This window comes from Mirounga leonina, unplaced genomic scaffold (genome assembly GCF_011800145.1).
Source record: "Mirounga leonina isolate KUSES-001 unplaced genomic scaffold, KU_Mleo_1.0 Mir_53, whole genome shotgun sequence".
Lineage (NCBI taxonomy): Eukaryota > Metazoa > Chordata > Mammalia > Carnivora > Phocidae > Mirounga > Mirounga leonina.
The window spans coordinates 51,044,001-51,049,874 of NW_023270807.1; the positions used below are offsets into that span (position 1 = coordinate 51,044,001).

Below are 5,874 nucleotides of genomic sequence, written 5' to 3' on the forward strand. Positions count from 1 at the left end.
TGCAGTCTGCCCCACTCTGGCATACAAAGCGGTCCAGCTCTGGCAGCTCTTCGTAATGATGTTCTTGGCAGTCAGCTGAAAGTCTGCAGAGAGAATGCCACAGTCACGGTAGGATTGTTTCCGTATTGAAAAAGCAGAGACCAACTTCTTGGCACTCCATCAGAAGAGATGTGATTTCCTAACGAAAGTGGAATGCTCAATCAGAAGGGTTGTTGGAACCTTCCCCTCTGCCACTAAACCTGGTGAATGGTTTGAATTTTTCCATAATTATTTCAAATTTAGCTGCTAGGAGGCTGTGCCGACCGTTCCAATTTTTCTTTCAATTTTGCCTTTTGTTGGATGCTCCCTCAAGTCTTCCAGGATAGTTCAGTCATTAGTCAGAGCTGGAAGGTTTATTATTTATTTTGACAGTCACCAGCTTATTTTGTCAAATAGTACACATTACTGCTCCATTTGACAGGTATTACTCTTAAAATCCTTCAGTTTCTTTTTCCTCCTTTGAGTGAGGCTTCTATATCTGCTGTCTTGTTTGCCTTCCCAAAGGAAGCACAGTACATTTTCTGGTTGATAAAAGCTTTGCTTTGTTGCTACTTTTCAGTGACAGATTAGGCAGCCATTGGTCAAAAACTTTTTTCTTGATTTAATCTAAATTTTGGTGATGTGCTTAAGCTGGGATCCAATGGGAGATAAAATAGAAGAATAAAAGAAAGGATAGTGGGCACAGTGTAACTAGAGGCAAGAAAACACTGCCGTTCACCTACAAGATGAATATTGTGAGGTTAGAAAGGTCAAAACGAGTTTTAAGTTTAATGGTGTGAGATTCGGTTAAAGAAAAAAGAAGATGCATCATGTATTTGATTCTCTCACACAAGAAAATACTGGTGGTTATGATGACATAGAAGAGAACACTAGGCCAGATGAAAGAAGTTAGGTAGGTCTTTCTGGAGAAGGCAACTTCTGAATTGATTTTTAAAGATAAATGGTTATATAGGCCAAAGAAGAGATGGTGGGAAGGGCCCTCTATAATGATACTAATATAGGTGGGATGGTGAATTTGATTTTGGATGTGTTGCTTATAACATATTATCAAACATTTAGGAATTAAGTTTTCTCTGATATTCATGGTCCATCTTTGTTACCCATTTGGTTCTCTAACTTCCTTATCTACTCAAATGTCGCATTTTCAGGAAGCTTCTGACTACCCAATGAAAATATTTCTCTATCACTTCCTTGATAGTTCTCTATCCTGTTAAGTCCTGTTTGTTTCTTTTTTTCCTTTTCTTTTTTTTTTAAGATTTTATTTTTTATTTATTTGAGACAGAGAGAGTGAGAGAGAGAGCGAGAGAGAGAGAGAGAAAGAACAAGCAGGAGCAGGGGCAGAGGGAGAAGCAGGCTCCCCGCTGAGCAGAGAGCCCAATGCGGGGCTCCATCCCAGGACCCTGGGATCATGACCTGAGCTGAAGGCAGATGCTTAACCGGCTGAGCCACCCAGGTGCCCCTCCTGTTTTATGTTTCTTAACAGAATGTTTTATCATGTGACAGGAAGAAAAAGCAAGTATTTGTCTAATTACTTATTGTCAGTCTCTTTCTGTGTTTTAGCAGTACGGTGCTATGAAACATACTCCCCTAACACTAAGTGGATAAAATGCAACATGTTTATTAATTACAATTTTGTGGTTCAGGAATTTAAGCAGGGCCCATCAGAGATGTTTAATCTCTGCTCTGTTGTGTCAGCGGGGCTTACTTATTCAGATGGTAGGTGGGTTGGAGGATCAAGAATGGCCTCACTCACTTGTCAGGGGCCATACTGCTGGGCTATTGTCTGGGGCTTCTCTCTTCACATGGCTCCTTTCTCCAGATGGACAGCCTGGGCTTCTTTACCAGGAGCCTCAGAATAGCAAAAGAATGCCATATGTCATAAAGCCTACACCCTGAACTAGTACAGCATCACTCTACCACTTTCTATTGGTCAAATCAAATCCCAAACCAACCCCATGTCAAGAGGAGAAAAAATGGATTCCGTTTTTTAATGTGAAAAGTTGCATGCACAACATATGGTTGCTCATTTATTACTATTTTCTTCATTATGTCACTGAAACACTGTTGAGTACCACACCCACATCTCCAATCCTGATTTCTCTTTTTTTAACTAGAATCTTTTATCTCTATCTGCTCATTTGTATTTCTTCTTATATGGCCTAGTATCACTTCAGAAACAATATATTACAAATAAACTCATCTTTCCTCCCATGCCAATTTTTTTTTCTCCTTGTAATTCTTCTATTCCATAAATGCTACTATCTCAGGCTTTTATTATCACCAAGGATTTAAAATGTGGAGTTATCTCTCTCTCTCCTTTTTGCAATCAGATAGAAGCAGAAGCACATTTGAAAATTGTTCTACACAAGTTGTTCTTTATTATTTTGGCAGTGTGGAATTGAGTGGATGACTTAACCTTTCTGATCCTATTTATTCACCATTTCAAATTGGTATGATACTTTCATCTCAGGGTGATTGTGGAGATTAGTTTTGGAAAAAAAAAAAAACAACCTTTCTGGAGGACCTGAATATGTTAATACTCATTAAATGCAAATTTATAACTTCATGAAATCTTTCTATAGTACTCATGTGCACCATATTGATCAGCAACATTTTACATACATACTATATCTTCACAATTAGGAGTAAACTACTTGAAGGCAGTGACTCCCCAAATCCTTGGCATGGGGCCATACACAATTAGAATTTGGAACATGATAAAGCCTGTTGATTAACACATTAACATTACTTTAAAAATATAAGCACCAGGGCCCCTGGGTGGCTCAGTCGTTAAGCGTCTGCCTTCAGCTCAGGTCATGATCCCAGGGTTTTGGGGTCGAGCCCTGCATCGGGCTCCCTGCTCGGCAGGGGGCCTGCTTCTCCTTCTCCCGCTCCCCCTGCTTGTGTTCCCTCTCTTGCTGTGTCTCTCTCTGTCAAATAAATAAATAAAATTAAAAAAAATATATATAAGCACCATTTTGGGGGGAGGGAGTAAATGTGAACTCACTGGCTTTACCAACATTAAGGTAATATATATTAGTTTGTTGTTGTTTTGCATGCTACATTATGCTCTCTTCTCTATAAAGGAAACCTAAAAGAAATGGTGCAAAGGGACTACTGTTTTTGATAGTCAGAGGAGAGTTTTCAAAACCTAATGCCAGATGTTGGGTCAATCTTGGGAATCACATTCCTTTTAGTTTTACATTAAGAACTTTATATCTCTTTTTAAGACATCCAATAATATTGCAGCAATTACATTTTGAGGCAAAAGCATTTTAGAGACCAAACGCTTTTTTCCCCTCTCTCTAAAATATGATTATTTCAATTACTAGTAGCAACAATTAATCACTAACTGATTCATCAGCCTGCAGCTGGGATTGGAGAGCTGACTTCCTTTTTTTATTCCTATTTTATGCTCTACTGTGCTCAGCAGGGATTGAGTAATAGCAAGCTAATAACCTTTCCCTACCCTCAATACCTTTTTCTAATACCAGCAAAGAAGAAACTTTTGAATATTTTTTCTCAAGTACATCTTTCCCCCATACATTTCTGAAGGGAACTTTAGCATTGCAAGTCTTGATCCATTTTGCTGTAAGAATAAGACATTATAGAAAGATATTTCCTTAAGGTTTGACCAACCATTCTTTGCTATGTTTCATTAAACAGCTCATGCTAGAGGAATGTATATATAACTCACTCCAAATGGGTAGTGCTTTTCTATTTCTTGGAACTAATCTGAGTCGTATGACTCCAGATATACAATATATTACTATACCCACCTACCCAGCAATAGATCTCCAAGCATTCTTGTGTTCTGATTATCAATATGTTGCATTTCCTAGAACTCAGTGTGAAGATACTGTAATCTATTTGGGTTCTTATGAGGAGGTGCCAGAAGCTTGACCTAGGACAAGCATACTCATCCTTTACTCCAAAGGAGTAGGTTCTCTTATAGCAAGGGTTCTCAATTAAAAAATCCATAAACTTCTGGGTCACTGGAGTGGCTCACTTGGTTGGGTGTCAGACTCTTTATCTCAGCTCAGATCTTGATGTCAGGGTTGTGAGCTCAAGTCCTGTATTGGGTTCCATACTGGGTGGGGCCTACTTAAAAAAAGAAGTAAATCCATAGACTTCAAACTATCTGCAAACATCAAAGCACAATTTGTGTCATTGGGCATTTTCTATATTTTTCATCAGTTTTTCCAAAATATTAAAATCAATCCCCTGAGTTCATCTCAGGACATACTGAATAATTTTCTATATAACAACATTAATGTATTCACTTAACTATTTTAAAGTCTAGTATCCTATGAAAATGTTAGCTATAAGTTCTAAAGTCTACTCTCCCTAATATAACTGAAATCATAATTAGTATGCATTAGTAATACAGATGTCAAGAATTCAGTAAGGTCTGAGACTTTACCCTACCTATGTGCTAAGTTAGCTTGCTATAATTTCATGGGTGCAGGGGGAAGACATGAGACTCCTGAAACAGAAACAAAGAACTTTATTACTCACAGCAATAGTAGTAGTCAGAGTATCAGCATTTTATGCTGGTGTCCCACAGGGCAATGTTAAGTGGGCCGAGTGCCCGCTCACACATCATTATTTGACTTATAGGAGTAGAATTCCAACTGTAGGAAATAATGAATCTTTTAGAATGGGCAGTAAACCTGATTTTGCCCCAAAGGGAAACAATATCTGAACAGTAAGGCCCATGGAGAATTGTTTTTTAACTATATTCATTCCTTGATTCAACACTGTTTTGACTTCTGGAAAAATTTCCTATGAGTATACTACTCTGTCAGGCACATTGATCAATATGACTCACAGAGATTAGGACTAAATCTGTTAAATTATTCTCATACTACATTTAATTAGGGTTACTGTCAACAAGACTCTGAGCATCAGGATGAGGCAACATTCAGTATTAACATCAAGTGTCTTAGACCCAATCAGCTAGGCAAATCTCAACCATCTGGATCTACCTTAGAAATCCGGGTGTATTCCTCCTTAAGTTTCCACGTTGACCTTTCCACTTGGCTCAAGGCCTTAATCCAGGTACAACTGGGTATATTAGAGATCACAGAGACTCTACCTTGCCCTGCAAGGAGAAAATCTACAGCCAATACCATCTATAACAAGCCTGGCCACTGAGTTAAGGCTAACCTGAATGCATTCTAGGACAGAGGTGGTATCTTTAGGATCATCTCAATTAACCAACTGAGCCACCCAGGCGCCCTAGGATCATCTCAATTAATATCAGAAACAAACTTTATATCACTTTTCTTTATGAATTTGTGTGTCATCCTTGCACAGGGGCCATGCTAATCTTCTCTGTATCATTCCAATTTCAGTGTATGTGCTGGCAAAGCAAGCACTTGTATCCCTTTTTCCTAATAGAATTTTTTAATTCTAATTTTCCCTGTAATGACTCATATTGTAGGGGAAACTGACTATGAAGTTGGAGTAAGTAGCACATCAGCTACACTTCTGGGAAGATTCCCCAAGCAACTAAATGTAGCTCATTTTGGAGACACAGAAGAGTCATTCAAGGGCTACATTGTCTACTGGGAGTGTTTCCTTAAAATCTTGGAGATCTCTTATGATTACTCCCAAGAGGACAATCATCAGTTTAGGGGGAGAGAAATAAGCTAATCCTTGGTTTCCACACAAGACCTATAATCCCAAGAGTACACTTGGTATCCCTAAAAAGAGAGCCATTTACAATTATGAAAGCTCCTGAAGTGGAATCTACATCACCCAGAAGCACAAGATGATATTGCTCCATTTGTGGTCTCCAAGCTATCTGGTAGGTCTTAGGTTTCAGTTCAG

General features: G+C 38.6%; 1 non-coding gene across 1 annotated transcript; it reads right to left on the reverse strand.

The window, feature by feature from the left end:
• Positions 1–5,310: 5,310 nt before the first annotated feature.
• Positions 5,311–5,420, reverse strand: LOC118001667. The gene has a single exon (XR_004676776.1). It is a non-coding gene; the product is annotated as a U6 spliceosomal RNA (small nuclear RNA).
• Between the last annotated feature and the right edge of the window lie 454 nt (positions 5,421–5,874).